Here is a 19,318-nt window from a genome sequence, read left to right as displayed (position 1 = left end):
GGTCCTTCCTATGGTGACTCAGCTCTTAGGAATTTGTAGAAACTTAACTTCGTGGTATCTGGAAACTAACACTTGCTTCTGCTTCTGTAAAAGCCCAAGGTTCTGTAAAAGCCAGAGTCTGCTTCTCCAGCTTGATTCAAACTGACCAATGAGAAAGGTCCCTGTAGGCCAGAACTTTTTGACTGGGGATAAAAAGCAGAAGACTGGGTCAGTTGGGGAGCGTGGCCATTGTGAAGTCTTCTATGCAGTCACTCCGCTGGCTGGAATAAAGCCTTTCCTCTTTCAATCACTACGTTTGGGTGTTCATCCTCTCCATGGGGCCTCATCTTCCTGCCACAGTGACACACAAGATATTCAGAAGAGACATCATGTTACACAGATATTCAGAAGAGAAAGGTATTTTTGTGTCTGAGAAATGTATATGCTAGCAATAAATACCATTCCTGAATGCAGCTGCATGCACGCAGGCGCAAGGAGAGTCATGCTTTGATGATTAGATGCGCCTCATCCAAGGTCCACACAGCTGTGGAGTAGGCTGACCTTGGCTCCACAGATAAATCTGGACTTTTCTATCATAGCCAAGATCCCTCCAGTTGCCAGAAACAGAAAACTGGTCCCTGTAAAAAAAGAGCATGCATTGGCTCATGTGACTGAGAAATGAGTGTGTTCATTCCAGGTCCAGCTTGATCCAGGCACTGGGCGACGGTGTCAGGACCTGGGTTTCTCTCATGCCAGGCGCTCTGCCTTCCCCTGTGCTGACTGAGCGCAGCCTCTTCCCTGGTGAGGGCTCCAACACACGCTCTGTTTACTGCCAAAGTTCTAGCCTTGGATCCACCAGAAAAAGGACAGATTATCTTTCCCAGCAGTTCAAACAAAAGTTCTGTGCCTGTGTCTCGCTAGCCTGAATTATATCATATTGATACAGGGTTCAATTTCTGGGCCAGAGCAAACAGACATTTTCCCCAAACCTCACTCTCTGGATGCAAATAGGATTTCATCCTGGCCAGGCCCTCTTGGAGTGGAAAGCATATCCCCTGCTGCCTTACCTAGGACAGGAAATAAGAGGACCTCATTCATTTGCTAATATATTCCTTCACTCATCTACATGGATCTGATATTTTTTGTCTGCAGGCTGAGTGCAACAGCCCTTCCAAGAACTTCCCACTGCTCCGAAGCAGTATAGGAAACCTCCAGACAAAAGACCCCTTCTGGTCTTCCCATTTGGGAATTTCTCCCCCACTGTTTCCCCCTCTCTGCTGCCAGGATTTGTTACCCTTCATCTATACCCTTCTCTGTAAAATAAACTTCATCCTGTCCCTTACTCACGTGGTCTGGGATTTCAGTCCTGAAATTTCTGGACAAAGGACCCATCCCAGGCAGTAAATACCAGTAACAGTATGGCTATCATGTGAAGGGGAGGGTTAGTTCTCCAGAATAAAGTCAGGGGAGTAACCAGGGCCAGGGAATGTGGTGGCAGCCATGATTACTTTTACTCCAAAGAGGAGTAAATGTAAGAGATTAGTCCCCAGATAGACATCCCCACGTGGCTCTTTTTTCTCCCCCAGCTCTCTCCTGAGACTTTCCACACCTGGCTCCACCTGCTTTGGGCTCTGAGATCCCAGCCCCTGAGGACTTCCTCACTAATCCTTGCTGGCCTGCCCCAGACTGGATCAGACACTGGGAGGCACAGGCCGGGCAGCTGAGGGAGAGGAGGAAGAGGCAGTAAGAGGTCAAAGACCAAAAATAAAAATTATTCTGAGACACGAAATGAAAGGAAAATGGAATCCAGGTTCTGTGTGGACAACAGTGGCTTTTATTTCCACCCCAGTGAGGGCGAGCTGAGTTTGAGAAAGAAGTCAGTGCAAGGATAAAGACGGATGGGCCTTTTTAAAGTTTGGAAGGGTGAGGGGGTTGCCCATTCACTTTTCTTAGGTGGGACGTCCATCGGAAGGGTAGGGGTTGGTTCTATTTGGGCAGTCTGCTCTATTTGGATGGGTCTCTACATTTGACTCTATCAGGCTGGGTTTTTCTTCCCTCCCTGCCTTAGATCCTATTCATGAACCCAGGGTCCTTCCTTGTCCCTTCTGCCTTTGAGGAATAACAGCTTCCTGCTACTGCTGGTCTCAGGGTCCCTCGTTTGTTCCCCTGACCCTGGCCATGTATCTTTACATTGTTCCTTTAAGTCTTTTGCTTTAAACAAGAGGTCAGCAAACTTTAGACCACAAGCCAAATCCTACCCTCCCAGTCTCCTTTTGTACAGAAAGTTTTACTGAAACACGGTCATGCCTTTAGGCATAGTTTAGGTATTACCCATGGCCTCTAGGTGACAGAGACTGTATGTGACCTGCAAAGCCAGAAATATCTACTATCCAGCCTGTGATGGAAAAAATTTGCTGATCCCTGTACAAACCATCTGATGGCTTTGATTTCCTGCTGGGACCTGGTCTATTACATCTCCTTATAAAATGTAAAGAGAGAAGCAACTTTGGCTGTAGGATGTGTATGTAAATATCAAGAAGATACTAATATAAAAGGCCAAACCTGTTGGCTTTGGGATAACTACATGGGAAAGAAAGGTATGCTTTTTTTTCCTTTGTTCTTGTTTTCAAAATATTGCAGGGGTACACATGCTTGACTGCATTTATCTTCTTTTTTTTTTTTTAGACAGAGCCTCACTATGTTGCCCTGGATAGAGTGCCGTGGTGTCACAGCTCACAGCAACATCAAACTCCTGGGCTCAAGCAATTCCCTTGCCTCAGCCTCCCAAGTAGCTGGGACTACAGGCGCCTGCCACAATGCCCGGCTATTTTTAGAGACAAGGTCTGGCTCAGGCTGGTCTCCAACAGGTGAGCTCAGGCAATCCACTTGCCTCGGCCTCCCACATACATGTATTAATTTTGTTATGCTTGAATCAGGGTTTTAATTGTGCTCATCACCCAGTTAGTGTTCATTGTACCCATTAGGAAGGTTTTCACTCACTCTGTCTTCCACCTTCCCCCCTCTGCTTGATTTCTCCTGAGTTTTACTTCCCTCTGTGCACACGTGTATTCATCTGTTGGCTCCAATTTAATACTGAGTATATGTGGTATTGGTTTTCCATTCTTTAGATACTTCACAAAGGTTAATGGTCTCCAGTTCCATCAAATGGTTGCAAAAGGCCTTAATGCATCCTTCTTCATGGCTGAGTAGTATTTCATAGTATACATATACATGTTGTTAATCCATTCATGTAATAATGGGCACTGGGGTTAATGCCACATCTCTGCGATTGTGAATTCTCTTGCAATAAACATTCACATCCAGATGTCCTTTCGATAAAATGACCTCATTTATCTTGGGTAAATACCCCAGTAGTGGAATTACTGATCAAATGGTGGTAGGTCTACATTTAGCTCTATGAGGAATCTCCATACGGTTTCCCATAGAGGTTATACTAATTTGCAGTCCCACCAACAGTGTATAAGCATCCCTTTCTCTCTGCACCTGTGCCGGCATCCATTTAAAAAAAAAAAAGCCATTTTAACTGGAGTAAGGTGATAGCTCATTGAGGGTTTCTTTTTGTTTTGTTTTTTTGTTTGGGGTTTTTTTTTTTTGCAGTTTTTGGCCAGGGCTGGGTTTGAAACCGCCACCTCCAGTATATGGGGCTGGCGCCCTACTCCTTTGAGCCACAGGTGCCGCCCACTCATTGTAGCTTTAATTTGCATTTCCCTGATAATTAGTGATCTTGAACATTTTCTGATATATTTATTGGCCATTTGTCTATCTTCTTTTGAAAAGCTTCTGTTCACACCTTTTGCTTATTTTTAAGAGGGCTGTTTGGGGCGGCGCCTGTGGCTCAGTCGGTAAGGCGCCGGCCCCACATACCGAGGGTGGCGGGTTCAAACCTGGCCCCGGCTGAACTGCAACCAAAAAATAGCTGGGCATGGTGGCGGGCTCCTGTCGTCCCAGCTACTCGGGAGGCTGAGGCAAGAGAATCGCTTAAGCCCAGGAGTTGGAAGTTGCTGTGAGCTGTGTGATGCCATGGCACTCTACCCGAAGGGCATCAAGTGACACTCTGTCTCTACAAAAAAAAAAAAAAAAAAAAAAGGGCTGTTTGGTTTTTTCTTGCTGATTTGCATGTACTTTGTAGATTCTGGTTATTAGCCCTGTGTCTGATATTATGCAATCGGAAAATATTATGCAAATATTTTCTCTCACTCTATAGGTTGCTCTGTTGATTATTTCCTTGGCTGTGCAGATAAATTCCTTAATAAAGTCCTATTTATTTATTTATTGTGTTGCTATGATTGCTATTTTCTGGGTCCGTGAACTATGACATTAGTTTTTTGTTTTTGTTTTTTTTGGCCGGGGCTGGGTTTGAACCTGCCACCTCTGGCACATGGGACCGGCACCCTAACCCTTTGAGCCACAGGCACCACCCTATGACATTAGTTTTTTTGTTGTTGTTTTGGTTTTTTGAGACAGGGTCTCACTTTGTCACTCTGGGTAGACTGTGGTGGTATCATCCTAGCTCACAGCAACCTCAAACTCCTGGGCTCAAGCAATCTTCTTATCTCAGCCTCCTGAGTAGTTAGGCACTTACCACAATGCCCCAGCTAATTTTTCTATTTTTAGTAGAGATGAGATCTCGTTCTTGCTCAGGCTGGTCTCAAACTCCTGAACTCAAGTGATCCACCCGCCTCAGCCTCCCAGAGTGCTGGGATAACAGGTGTGAGCCACCATGGCTGGCCTGATGTAGGTATTTTGATGAGGATTGCACTGAATCTGCAAATCTCTTTGGGTAGTATGGACATTTTAACAATGTGAATTCTACTGATTTATGAGAATACTATGTTTTTCCATTTGTTTGTGTCATCTGTAATTTCTTTGGAGTTGCATAGTTCTGTTTCACCTCCTTGGTTAACTAAGTATACTCCTAGGTATTCTATTTTCATTGTAGCTGTTATGAATGGTGTTGAGTCTTTGATTTGATTTTCAGCTTGACTGTGACTGGTATATAGAAATGCTACTGATTTATGTACATTGATTTTGTAACCTGAGACTTTGCTGAACTTATCAACTCCAGGAGTCTCTTGGTGGAGTCTTTGGAATTTTTTTAAATACAGCGAGCCCTGCTCTATCGCTTGAGTGGAGAGGTCTTAGGGTAGAGAATGCACCTCAATTCTGCTGCTCCCATCCCACGCTCATACAGACAGAGCACCTGAATGCTGCAACTTCATCAGGGCAGGCCATTGAAGGGGAAAATCAATATGTAAAGAACCAAAACCAAAATGCTGGATGAAAAAGATGAACATTGCTAGGTTTAGAAAATAAAAATGTTCTGAACAGATAAACAGTAAGCAAAGCGCTTTGATTTGTACTGTTTTCCAGTCCATAAAACCCTAATATCCACCGACGTTTCATTAAGAGCTTCCATGCCGTTCAGCGTGCCTGCTGCAGCTTGAACAGATTGCTGCAAAAACATTATCCGAACTGCAGACCCAATCTTTTGCAATGTTTTACATGGGTGCTAAATGGGGGAGAAGTCTGATCAATCACGGACAGAACACCAGTTTAGAGGAAAAGTAAATGCTGGAGTTAAATGAACAATATCTATCATTCTGCAATGCGGTTCTTTTAGTCAGAAAAAAAAATCGTAGGCAAAGAACATTTATTGGAGTGAAGAAAAAAAAAGAGTAATGAACACATGCAACCAGATCCTTTAGCTTTCAGAAAGAGTTTGTGTTTTGAATAATAACTTCAGTGAAATAAATGTTCAAATTATGTCAGAAAATGCTTTGTTTGGACTCCTAGCCCTTTGCAATCCCCAAACCGAATAATACTCCAGTTTATGAATCCCTTACTAATAGATCAAAGCCTCTGGACAACTATTGTTGCATTCATCCCTTCAGTGGCCCCACTGGAAGCTTTCTGAATGACCAGTGAATTGAAAACACTATACAGGGCTCTTTTCTTTGGTGACCTCCACCGTTCTGTGGCTACAAGGAAGAGAATAAAACACTGGCCAGGAAACCAGCACCCTGAAGTGGATTCTGGGCTGTGCAGCTGAGAAGCCTTGAGCAACTCTTTAAATCAGGACCAACACCTCTTCCCTGCCTCTACTTCAGGCTCTTGTAAATTCAGTTGTTCACACTTGGTGGGTGACTACTAAGCATAGTGATGTGTCTGGAGGGTGCAGGGTAAGGAAGGAGGTGCAGCTGCTGCCTGTGGGGGCTCACATGCAGTGGAGAGAACAGGATGCCCAGCGGCAATATTGTGAGAAAAGCCCCCTGAAAGCACCTAGGAGGAGCCTGTGCCCCAGGCAGTGCTTCAGGGAGGAGATCCCTAAATGTCCCGAAGAAGAAGGTGGGGCAGGGATGGGGGAGTGGAATGAAAGAAGGAGAGCTAAGCTAGACCAAGATACCAAGGGCCTCCTGGTTCTGTTAGGAGTTCGCACTTGCCCTGGAAAACAGTGGAGAGCCCAAGGAAGGGTTTCTGTGGGGGGAGGTGGACTGATTCCATGTGCATTAGAAAGGCTATCTGCACTAACCCAGCACAACTGCCAGTGGAGGAGTTATAGAGGAGAGGCTGGAGGCAGGGAGGCCCCAGCTCCAGTAAGAGAGAAATTGGGGATGCAGGGAGCAGGCAGATGTAAGGTGTGGCATTGACAGGAGGAGGACAAGATAGCCTGGGGAGAACAGGCCGGGAAGGCACCCAGCAGGAAAGTAGGGTTCTGGCTTGGACAAAAGGGCAAATGCAAGAGGGAGCATGCTTGAAGGTGGTGCCCGGTACAAAGTAGGGTACACAGGAGGTGCTCAGTGTTCGCCGACTCAAAGTGGAATCTATTTGCACAGTTTCATTCTCCCCCCATCTCTGTTAATACCACCCTGCCCCCTCATCCTGCACATCATTGCCTGGTAAATCTTCTTAAAATACCAATTTGTCTGTCAGATTTAAACGGCTCATTTAAATGGCTCAGGATTTCCCCAGACACCACTCAAAGCCCCTGTGCTCCGTGCCCCCTGTGCACTGGGCTGGGACCGGCTTCTGCTCCGCTTTGCTCAGACCATCCAGACAGAGTGGCCACATCACCCATCCACCTCTGGGCCTTTCCTTAGGCTGGGCCCCCTCCCCCAGCACAGGCCTTTCCTTCATTCCGCCATGGCAAATTCAAATGGGAGAATCACAGTGGAGATGGGGAGGAAAAGAAAGCAATTCCTTCTGGACTCCTGTTGCGTCTGCTAATTCAAGCCAGGCTTGATTCCTTGACATCCAGGCAACTCACAGGGGCTGTGGTTGAGGAAGTTGCAAGAGAAGGGAAATAAGAGGTAAATCCATCTAGGTTCGAGATATATTGGCAAATAAGCTATGCCTTAAAACATCCTGCTAGCATATCCCAGAATCCTTTTGATTTTGAAACATGTTTTTAAAGCATGAGTGGATCATGATTGTCAGAAAAAAAAACAGTTTTCTTCCTGGCCTAAAGCTAGAAAAACTGCTATTCCCGTTCTCTCTGCAAATGAGCCTACTTTAGCATGCCCCACTGCGAAATGAAGGCAATCACTTTATGCCTGGGAATTACCAAAGATTTACTTGAAAGTGCTACCTCACACTCAGTGGGAAATAAGTCTAAATGAAAAGGAAAACAATTAGCCCAAATGTGCAAACATCAACGGCCTTGATTGGTTGGTTGGTTGATCGATTTTGAAAGCTCAATTTTATTTCTAGAATCCCAAATTGCAAAAACAAACAACAAACAATAAACAACAAAATCCCCAGCACTTGAAGTTCTTAAGTGAGAAGCCCCTGGGACAAGCACAGACAGGGCTATTTGAAGGCCCCCTACCTCTATGTTTGAGCCCTAGGAGGACCTTGGGAAAGGTGGCCCCTTGGACAAATTGGACCCTCAAGTTACAATCCATCAGGCTTAGAAAGCTACGGAGCCGCCTAAAACAACAAACAAATCTTCCTTCTCTTGTCTGTCCCCTGAATTTCCCCATTGGAACATGACAGGCCTCCAGCCCCAAGACTAGCTTCATTCTTTATCCAATCGCTACAGCAGTGTTTCTCAAAGCACAGTCCAAGAACCACCTGCACCTGCATCAGAACCACGTGGATTGCTTGTTAAACACACACATGCCCAGTACACTTCCCACACCTGGGCCAAATCTTGGCAGGTTCCATTTTTCAACACCATCAGGGCAGTGGGAATAGCAAGTTGCTTTTTCTTCCCAGTCCATTGGCATTTTTCTGGCATTGTTCTCCACTTATACAGCTTAAGGTCCCTGATTTTTTGTTTGCTAATATCCTAAACTTCCTTGCAATTCTACTGGGCCCTGCAATTCTACCATGTTCCTCCAGTAAACACACCTCTCATTCACCTCAATAAGGTTGTGAAATCTCTCAAACTGCAGTTTCTAAATTACCAACCCCCCAACTGTCTACCACCTGACCTCACTTCTAATTCTCTGAGGATTTTTTTTTTTTTTTAAACAATCTCACTCTGTCGGCAGGTGGGTGGGGGGTAGAGTGTCATGGCATGACAGCTCACAGCCATTTCAAACTCCTGGGCTCCAGTGATCCTCTTGTCTCAGCCTCCCCAGTAGCTCAGACTACAGGTGCCCCTCACAAAGGCCAACTAGTTTCTTCTATTTATAGTAGAGACAGAGTCTCAGCTCTGGCTCAGGCTGGGTGGAACTCCTGACCTGAAGCGATGCACCCACCTCAGCCTCCCAGAGTGCTAGGGTTACAGGCAGGAGCCACCTGGCCTCTCTGAGGATTTAGAATCTGCCACATGAGAATTCCATCCTCCTCTAGATAACAACACATGTATACCTGTCTACACTGGCACCAACCTTCACCTTGATTCTGGATCCCACCCCACCCTGCTTCTCAGAACCTTACATTATCAATATGCCTCCTCTCTCCAGTGTGTTCAATCATTTCTTCTCAATTGAATCCTTCTCTTTGGCTCTTTTTGCTCTGTAGAGCGTCATTAGAGTGGCAAATTAGTACAGATATTCTCTCCAGTATCCCAGGAGGAAAATCAGTGAGGGCATATGTACACTTGACAACCACAGCTGAAAGTTAATGTATTTGTTCTCTACAAATCCTTAATGAAATAAAGAATATGTTTCAATATAGTTTTTAACAACTTTTTGTTGCAGAAATTTTAAAATATGTTAAAAAGCAGCGAAACTAGTATAATGAACTCCTATTGACCCATTACCTAGCCTCAACAATTATCACCATTTTACCAAGGTACAAAGGCTGTCTGGAAAGTATCCAGCCTTGTATGTCTCCATTTTTCATATTACATTGCAGCATACTTTCCAGATAGCCCTCACTTATATTTTAAAGTTAATTCCACATATGGAGTCACCACAGTGTGCATCTCTAACTGATAAGGGCATATTTTAAAAAACATAACCCCCATGTCATTATTATAGCTAAATAATTAATAATGATTCCCTAATATCACTTAATACCCAGTCCACGTTTCATTTTGCCAGTTGTCTCAAGTATGTCTTTTTCTAGCTGGGGTTTGAATAGGGTTCCCTTATTGTACCTTTTTGTTTTGTCTCTTATTTCTATCCTACAACGGTCTCCTTGTCATCTCTGAAAGTTAGCTCTCTTCCCTGTCTTAACTTCATCCACTTTCACTGACTCTTCAACCCTTCAGGTCTGGCTTCTGCACCTGCACTCCCAGAAACAATAATGACCTCCATCCCTCCAAATCAAACAGACATTTCTTTTTTGTTTCAGTTATACAATTTAGTCGCTTTAAACAGGAATTTATTTTTATCCTTCAAGGTTCATGGGTTAACCGGAATCAGCAGTGCAGTTCTTACTGGGGTTGTCTCGAGGGCTGGAGGATCTGAAGGCTTGATGTCCAGGATGGCTTCTTTTCTCACATGGCCAGTGACAACTGGGGACCAACCAGGCATCTCTTTATTTCAAAGACCAGGGTGGATGTGGCAAGGATTCATGTGACCTTGGAAGTCACACAGCATCCCGTCTGCTTCAATCTGCTGGTTAAACGGGTCCAGCCCCCATTCAGGGCTGGAAGGCACTACCCAAAGGTGTGAGTTTCAGGAAGATGGTTCACTGGGCAGCCATCTGGGGAGACGAGCTAGCACACTTCCTGACTTTTCAACAATTATCAGCATCTCTGTGAACTATCTGCTTTGTGAAACACTCTGTCCCCTGGCTCCCCTAACACGCCGCTTATCTGTTCCCTTTTATCTCTGTGACAAAATCCTCTCAGTGGTCTTTGGGGGGCCCATCCTCCACTGCCCAGTCTTCTAGGCCTGGTCTTATGTCTTTATGTCTTTTCTCTCCCAAAGCCTTTTCTTGCAGGTCCACAATTTCAATTAGTTCCTAAAATGCATATGATTACAATATTAAATCTGTTCTCCATGCATCCTACCACACCATCTTGGAACTGCCTTTTGGATATTCCAAAGGCACAGCCAACTTACTGTGTCTGACTAAACCAAGAATCAATTCTGGAAGAGGCCTACTTGGGGGCCTCTTCCAGAATTCTTCATGTCATCTAATGCACCCTCATTTCCTCCAGCCACACAGAAATTTGAAGGTCATCCTTGACACCTCTCTCTTTTTCTTTCTCATTGAATCTACTTTTCATTGAATATTCATTCTATTATCAAAACATTACTGCTAAAATGCTTCTGCCCACTGTTTCCCACCTTCACCACTACCTCCTTCTGTTCAGGCTACCATCTCTCCCCTGTCACCTAGGGCTATCCCTAGGGGAGGCTGAGCCTTGGGGACACTCAAGCCAGTGTTAGTTCCAGCCACAGTACTGACCCTTAAAATGAAGCCACACTGCACTGGCATCTTTTATTGGCCCCTTGAGATCTTATTAAAGCTAGAAAGTCAAAAATCCAAATTTAGGCTCGGTGCCTGTGGCTCAAGCAGCTAAGGCGCCAGCCACATACACCTGAGCTGGTGGGTTTGAATCCAGCCCAGACCTGCCAAACAACAATGATGGCTGCAACCAAAAAATAGCTGGCTGTTGTGGCAGGTGCCTGTAGTCCCAGCTACCTGGGAGGCGGAGGCAGGAGAATCGCTTGAGCCCAGGAATTGGAGGTTGCTGTGAGCTGTGATGCCATAGCACTCTGCCCAGGGCGACAGCTTGAGGCTCTGTCTAAAAAAAAAAAAAAAAAAAAAAAATCCAAATTTAATGATAGTTCATTAAAGTGATGTTTATTCTGCAGCCTCTCACCTCTAGTGTGAGGCCCAAGGCAGACACCTCATATTCCCTTCCTTAGGATACCTGGTCTCCCTGCATCCTCTCTTGTCCCCCAAATCTGCTCTCCACACAGTAAAAGGAGTGATTTTTTCAAAAAATGAAAATATGAATCATGTTTCCTGCTTAAAACTCTAATGACTTTCTATTGATCTTAGAATAAAGGCAAAAAAAATTCTCAGCATTGCCTACGTAGGGGACACAATCTATCCTCTTCTTTGTTACAGCACACGGATAGCAAAACAAAAACTCAAACTCGATCTTACTTGAACAATAAGGAACTTTAATATCCCACGTAACAGGAAGTCCTGAGGTAGGATGGCCTTCAGGGCAGGTTGATTCAGCAACTCAACCTTTATCAAGACAAAGGTTCTTTCCATATCTCTGTTCTGCCGGCCTCTGTTCAGCCTCATCCCAAGAGGAGTAGATGGAGCAGCAGCAGTTCCAGTCTTCACACCCAGGATTGACAACACTCAAAGGAACTTTTCCTGTGACTTGCTCACGGGAGTGATGAAATGCTTTTCTGAAGTCCCCCAGGAAGTTTTCTTTCACTTCTTATTTGCCAGAAGCTGATTAACCAACCAAACATGGGGAGAGGGATTATTCCCTTAAACTGGGAGTGAAGTTACTGTCCCCTGGGGCAGAAAGCTGTGTTAGGAGACACTTGGATTCCTCATCAAAATGGGGATTCCCTTGGGAAGGAAGAAGGGTGTAGGGGCTGCTGGGGAGGCAAGTCTAGTGCCCCTCTAGTGTCATCTCACTCCCCCCTTCCCTCTGTGCTGCAGGCACTAGGCTTCCTTGGGTCCCTGTCTGCCTCTGTTTCCTTCTAGCACAGCTTTTGCACAAGCTCTTTCTGCCCCGGGGGAAATAGAATTTGTCTTCAACCCATATAAATTCAAAGCTAGGACAGACCTCTGTAACAAAAGACACATTAACAAGAGGAAAACAAGCAAGTTTATGGACACTGCAGGGCACAGCACACTGAGGAAACCTCAGTGAAAAGTGACTCCAAGCAGGGGCTTACAACTCTCACTTAAACAGCATCGTTAGCAAAGAACAACACATGTAGAAAAGAGACAAGACAAAGGAAAGCAGTTTTAGGCTTCCAGAGCTGGAAAACTATGGGAAGGCAAATATATGCAAGTAAGCTAGTGGAGTAAGTTTGTGGCTTCCTCTGGTGTTGTATCTGAGCTGAAGAGCTAGCCCCAGTAAATGAGAATTTATATTCCGTCTTTCAGTGGAAAGGCAGGGAGGCTAGAAAGAGCTCTTCCTTTGTTTGTGGCTTCTTAACTGCCTTTAACTCAAAAATATATATATTTTTTATTGTTGGGGATTCATTGAGGGTACAATAAGCCAGGTTACACTGATTGCATTTGTTAGGTAAAGTCCCTCTTGCAATCATGTCTTGCCCCCAGAAGGTGTGGAACGCACCAAGGCCCCGCTCCCTCCCTCCTTCCCTCTCTAAGTCGAAGAGGCTGCTGTGGTGTGGAGATGGTTTTTTGGCCGCTCCATGGCTCATTTTGAAATTTGACCCTGGATGGTGGAGATGGGGCCTGGAGGTAGATGTTTGGGTCATGGGGATGATCCCACAAGAATGGCTTCTTGCCAATCCTTGGTGATGAGTTAGCTCTATTACTGTGAGAGTTCCCTCCAGACCTTGTTAACAAAGAGCGTGGGACCTTCCCCTTGCTCTTGCTTCTGCTCTCTCACCACGAGATCCCTGTGCATGCCACGTCCTCTCCTCCGTCCCCTTAAGTGGAAGCAACCTGCAGCCAGGTGCAGGTAGGTATTGCCGCCATGTTTCTCGTACAGGCTGCAGAACCGTGAGCTTAATAAACCTCTTTTCTTTCTACTCAGCCTCACATATTCCTTTATAGCAGGGGTCCTCAAACTGCAGCCCGCGGGCCACATGAGGCGGTGTGATTGTATTTGTTCCCATTTTGTTTTTTACTTCAAAATAAGACATGTGCAGTGTGCTAGGAATTTGTTCAGTTTTGTTTTTTTTTAACTATAGTCCAGCCCTCCAACGGTCTGAGGGACAGTGAATTGGCCCTCTATTTAAAAAGTTTGAGGACGCCTGCTTTATAGCAACACAAAAATGAACCAAGACAGGAGCTTATTTGGGGGCAACATATTCTAGTTCCTCTCACTTTCAGTGGCAGCTGAGCATTGGAAGCTTCACTCCCTCTTGGATACTACCCTAATCTCTGGGATAAGATCATACTTATCACGCAAGATCGTAAGATCCTTACTATATAAATGCTCTTAGCGCTAGGCCTTTCCGGTTCCAAGGCAGCTGCCTGGGTCCTAAAATAGCAGGGGTTTGGGCAGCTATCTGTGTCCTCGGTTCTTGGTGTGCTCATGGTCTAAAAATGACCAGACACCCCAAAGTAAGGCAAGCGTGAAACAGAGTTTATTGAGAAAGACAAGTTTGCAGAGTAAGAGCATGAGGCTTACAGAGCAAGACATGTTCCCCAAGACAGCGAACAGGCCCGTGTTGTCACAACAAGAAAAAAGGTTTTGAATATGGCTGGGAGTTCTCTTGTACATTGCCTGGGCTGGGCCTACCTCATGACTCAGTGATGAGGACGCCTCATGACTCAGTGATCATCTTGGAACCAAAGTCTTACTGCCCATGTAGACCTCCCATGAGCTTCTCAGAGAGCCTATGGTGCATGGGGGTGGACTACAATGTAGATTTAGGCAAATGATATGATAATCAGTCTTAAGGCTATTCTAGGTCACCTTCAAGACTCTACTATGCCTGTCACTAGGCTAAAGAGTCTTCTATATCCTTTTGCAGTTGACATGCTAAATTCTGACTGGTAGATTAGTAAGGCCTTCCCTCCTCCTCAGGTGTGAGCGATCACTTGGGACAAAATTAAGGTGGATGGCACCAAGATGGGGGTCTGGATGCCCTGCCCTTGTCCTCCTTCCTCAGAAGAGCCAGATTTCTAACTACCTTCCTAACAGGAACCTCTTCCTTGAAGTATTCACCACTGCTGAGATTGTATACTGATTTGTGAGATAATCCTATTAGCATTTCTCCCATTAGACTGTAAGCACTTTGAGGGCAGGGACCATGTCTGATTTTGCCCACTGCTATATTCTTAGCGTTTAGCACAGTATCTGACACAAAGTAAACATTCAAAAGAAAACCAAAAAATCATGAATTGCATGAATGAAGGAGTTTGAGATTAAAGTTAACCTGACCTGGGGGTGGGAGGAGGTCATAGAACCTATGGTCAAAATGGAAACAAGGGGAATTTTAATAATCAAGCCAGAACAACAGTATATACAAAGACATCTCCATGCAAACCAGGATTTATGGTCACTCTTCTTGTCTTTTAGCATTGCCCTGGAGTCTTTCCAATTCTTTAGGACAGAATGGGACATGCATTTCAAAAGGACCATACTAGGGCATCTTTCTTGGAGTTTCCAAGATAACCTTATTTATGTTTATGAAACTTTGAGGCAAATCATGCAACTCAAGCACAAACCCCTCAGGCAGTGTTTTTCAACATTGTTCATCTCACAGCACACTTGAACCTATAGATAAACTTCCACAGCACACTTGAATTATGTTGAGCAAAGAAAAAAAAGAGTAAAAAGTAAAATATACTTACTGTGATTCAAAAATAATTTAATTGCTGGACATATACCCAGAAGACCAAAAATCACATCATAACAAAGATATTTGTACCAGAATGTTTATTGCAGCCCTATTCATAATTGCTAAGTCATGGAAAAAACCCAAATGCCCATCGATCCACGAATGGATTAATAAATTGTGGTATATGTACACCATGGAATACTATGCAGCCTTGAAGAAAGATGGAGACTTTACCTCTTTCATGTTTACATGGATGGAGCTGGAACATATTCTTCTCAGTAAAGTATTTCGAGAATGGAAGAAAAAGTATCCAATGTACTCACCCCTACTATGAAACTAATTTAGGACCTTCACATGAAAGCTATAACCCAGTTACAACCTAAGAATAGGGGGAAGGGGGAAAGGGTGGGGAGGGAGGGGGGAGGTGGGTAGAGGGAGGGGCATTGAAAGGATCACACTTATGGTGCATCTTACAAGGGTATATGTGAGGCTTGGTAAATGTGGAATGTAAATGTCTTAGCAAAGTAACTAAGAAAATGCCAGGAGGGCTATGTCAACTAATGTGATGAAAATGTGTCAAATGGTCTATGAACCAAGTGTATGGTGCCCCATGATAATATTGATGTACACAGCTACGATTTAATAAAAAAAAATAATTTAATTAATGATCTTTAAATTTTTTCATGGCACATCTAAGATCCAGTATGCTGTGACCCTGGAAGACACTCGCTGCCCTACAGTGTCCAAAGATTGCATAGAGTTTTTCTTCACATCATGACTATAGAGAAATGGGCTTGCTTATTTACTGTTAGCGAGAATATCAATTGCTATACCTTTCCAGACAGCAATTTGGCAGTTTATCTTCAGAGCCTTCAGAAAAGGAGATACCCTTGACCTAACAATTTTATATGTAGGAATTTATACCACAGAATAATCAAGTAACACTCTAAGATACTTGTACAAGAATCTATTACATACCTCCCCCCAATTCTCTACCCTTCCCTGTATCCACAACGTTTGCTCCTTTTTGGAAATCCCACTTACTGCACTTCGCACATGGTTTGCTTTGGCTATCAGAAGGCGAGCAAATGTGATATAAGCACAGCTTTGCACAAGTGCTTGCACACTTCTGCTTAGCCTGTTCTGCTGAGTAGCCATGAGGACATGTCTGGGCTAGCCTCCTGAAGGATTGATTACTCACCTAGAATAGCCCTCCTCGTTCTGGTGGTGGCCATCCTAGAGCAGCTTACAGCCAGCCACCGCCAAGCATGTGAGTGAGCAGAGTAAAAACGAAGACACCTGCTTAGCTACTCAGCAGCTGACCACAGTCACGAGTAAGCCCAGCTCAGCAGAGATCTGCCAAACTAAGCACATTTTGTAAACAGTTTATTCTTGCATGCCACGGGTATGTTGAGGTTGCTCATTACTAAGAACTACTATAGTATGTCAATGGATATATGGTACAAACTGCTGTCTAAACTTCCCACAAGTGAGGAATGATGCAATACCATTTAAGCATTAAGAGTGCTGATGTAGGCTTGGCGTCTCTAGCTCAAGCAGCTGAGGCACCAGCCACATACACCGGAGCTAGCAGGTTCGAACCTAACCTGGGCCTGCCAAACAACTACAACAACAACAACAAAACAGCCAGGGATTGTGGCAGGTGCCCGTAGTCCCAGCTACTTAAGCCCAAGAGTTTGAGTTTGAGGTTGCTATGAGTGGTGACACCAGGAACTCTACTGAGGGTGACATAGTGAGACTCTGTCTCAAAAAACAAATAAACAAAAAAAGAGTGCTAATGTAAGCCAGGCATGGTGGATCATGCCTGCAAATCGCAGCCACTTTGGGAGGCTGAGGTGGGAGGATCACTTGAGCCCAGGAGGTGGAGGCTGCAGTGATCTGTGATCAGGCCACCATAGGCCGGCCTGGGTGACAGAACAAGACCCTATCTTAAAACAAAACAAAAGATGTAAAGAGTATCCATTTAGGGATCATCTCTATAGTTCATCACTAGAGAAGTTTCCCCAAATGCTTAGAGCACCAAACACCATGAGGAGGAGACACAATGTTCTCTCCTGAGTCTGAAGCCAGCTCTAGGGGTTGCTCCACTGCAACAGCCATTTGCCAGTGATGATGGCTCTTCTCTTCCTGGAGCGTCACAAAGAGGATGCAGTCTGAGCGGTTAAAAAGGGAGAAAAGAAAGAAAACAAATGCTGACGTAGATGCATATGATTCCAAGTGTTCACACTAGACGGATAAATTACAGAAGGAATGGGAAGCAGGTTGCAAACAATGTAATATGACACCGTTCTCATAAAACATACATGTCTACATTTTCATACGAATGCATCAGGTCTGATATACAAAAACATGCTGACAGGGGGTATTTCTGCCTGGTAGGATTGGAGGTGATTTTCACTTTTTGTTTATCTGTGTTTTAGAGTTATTCTGTAGGAATACGTGTCACATATAATTTTTCAAAGGGGAAAAAAAATCTCTCCTGTAGAGTACAACATTTTTTAAAAGTATCCTTTGGTTTATCACTAGATCCTGAATGTGTTTCAAGCACTTTTTGTTGATAATGGTCACGTCCTCAGGCTTCTAGCAGCAAGCTGTGGGGGTTGGGGGCTTGGTCACATCACCTCTTCCTGGATTCACCAAGATTGCGGTAGCAGAACACATTTGTCTGATCCCACTGGCAAACCCAAGAAGCTCTGTGGATGGGGCTGGCTCTGTGGCTGGAACCCCCAGCAGGGCTCCATCCTGGTGGAGACAAGGTTACTGCCTACTCTACTGAGAGCAGAGTGGAGGCTCCCAGTTTCTACCCACCTACAGGGCTTAGCTATAACCCTTGGGCAAACAAAAGAGAACTTTTTCTAATTTGCTACTGACAGGGTGTCAAATTTCATATGTTTAGAATAAGAAATTCAATGCCCCAAGGCAAGACACCTATATTAACAATTTACTCCTTCCAAAAGATAAAAGGACTTCCTTTTTTTCTTTTCCTTTCCTTTTCTCTTTTCTTCTCTCTTCTCCCCCCTTCCTTCCCGCCTCCCTCATTTTTCTTCCTTTCTGCCTGTTTTCCTGCCTGCCTGCCATCCTTTCTCTATCTCTCTATATTTCTTTTTCTTTCTCTTTCTTTTTTCTCCCTCTCTTTCCTCCCTTCTTTATCCAACATTTACAGTCAGGTTTTCATTTTAAAGAAATAGATTTATTGTATCTATTTAGCGAATAGATTTAGCCCTGCACGCTCCTTGCCAATTCCCAGTTTGCAATAAATCCCAAATCCATTTTTCCCCTGCCGTTACTGCTGCTGTTGCTAAAACCTTCCTCATAGAGCTGGCGAAAAATTACACATCAGGCTGATGGGTTGGTCCTACAGCCAGCATATCATCTGCCCTCATCTATTCCTAAACATTTAGGCTGTTCCTAAAACATTGGATTCTTTTCATCATTCCCACTTCTTTCTTCATCCTTTTCACTCATTCACTTAACCTTTTCAACCCTTTTTAAGCCCCAGCACTCCTGTGCTACCCCCTTTATGCTCCATGGAGGCGTTAACTCAGAACACAGTTGAGGTCCTCTGCCTCAAAATGTCTCCCTGCTGTTCTGTTTCCTGTTTGTCACTCCCTTCAATAACTGTGGCTGACCTGGTCTCTCTAGACTCTCACCTCTGTCTTTTCAACCTGACGACTCTGCCAGGACCCATCTTAGTTCTCCCTTTCTACACAGTGGCCTAGAAACCCTATAAAGGCAATAATGATTACAGGACTCACCTTGTTTATTTCCAATGGCCTTCATTTCTTGAAGTCCAGTGTCTCCGAAACAATTGTTTCCTATCTTTTGTCTATTTTTGCTTGTCTGCTTGTTTGTTTCGAATGGGAAGATAAGTCCATTCTTTCTCTTACTCCATCTTGACAAGAAGCAGAAGCTGGTGGCTATTACTATTTTACTATTTATTCAAGATATGTTTTGGGCACCAACTCTGAGCACTATGCTACATATTGAGTATACACTGGTGAACCAAAGGATATCTTTTTCCTGGCCTCATAGCAAATCTATCTTATGGTGATCAACTTCTGTGAGAAAGCAATAAATATACTGCTCCCTGCATTTATGAACATGGACATGAATCAGATGCGATCATTTTTCTCAAGGAATTTAGTATTACGAGACTAAAGCCAACTTGTTAAGGCAAAGCAGACTTTGAAAAGTGTTAAATGTAAGATAGTAAAGGCTCTGGGTATATAGATGAAGAAGTAAAGAGGAAGAAGTAATTAATTCTGATTTGAGGTATAAGGAAAAACATCCGGGAGAAGGTGACATTTCATTTGGGCCTTAAAGAGTTTGTGTAATTTTGAAATAGCAGACAAATAGGGTGGCGCCTGTGGCTCAGTCGGTAAGGCGCCAGCCCCATATACCGAGGGTGGCGGGTTCAAACCCTACCCTGGCTG

General features: G+C 44.4%; 1 non-coding gene across 1 annotated transcript; it reads left to right on the top strand.

The window, feature by feature from the left end:
• The first annotated feature begins 16,836 nt into the window (after nucleotides 1-16,836).
• On the top strand, nucleotides 16,837-17,047 carry LOC128566282 (small nucleolar RNA U3). The gene has a single exon (XR_008374545.1). It is a non-coding gene; the product is annotated as a small nucleolar RNA U3 (small nucleolar RNA).
• Nucleotides 17,048-19,318: the final 2,271 nt, after the last annotated feature.

The sequence above is a fragment of the Nycticebus coucang genome, chromosome 14, assembly GCF_027406575.1.
Source record: "Nycticebus coucang isolate mNycCou1 chromosome 14, mNycCou1.pri, whole genome shotgun sequence".
Taxonomy (NCBI): domain Eukaryota; kingdom Metazoa; phylum Chordata; class Mammalia; order Primates; family Lorisidae; genus Nycticebus; species Nycticebus coucang.
Note: the sequence above shows the minus strand (reverse complement) of the source record. Positions and strands in the feature narration are given on the sequence as shown.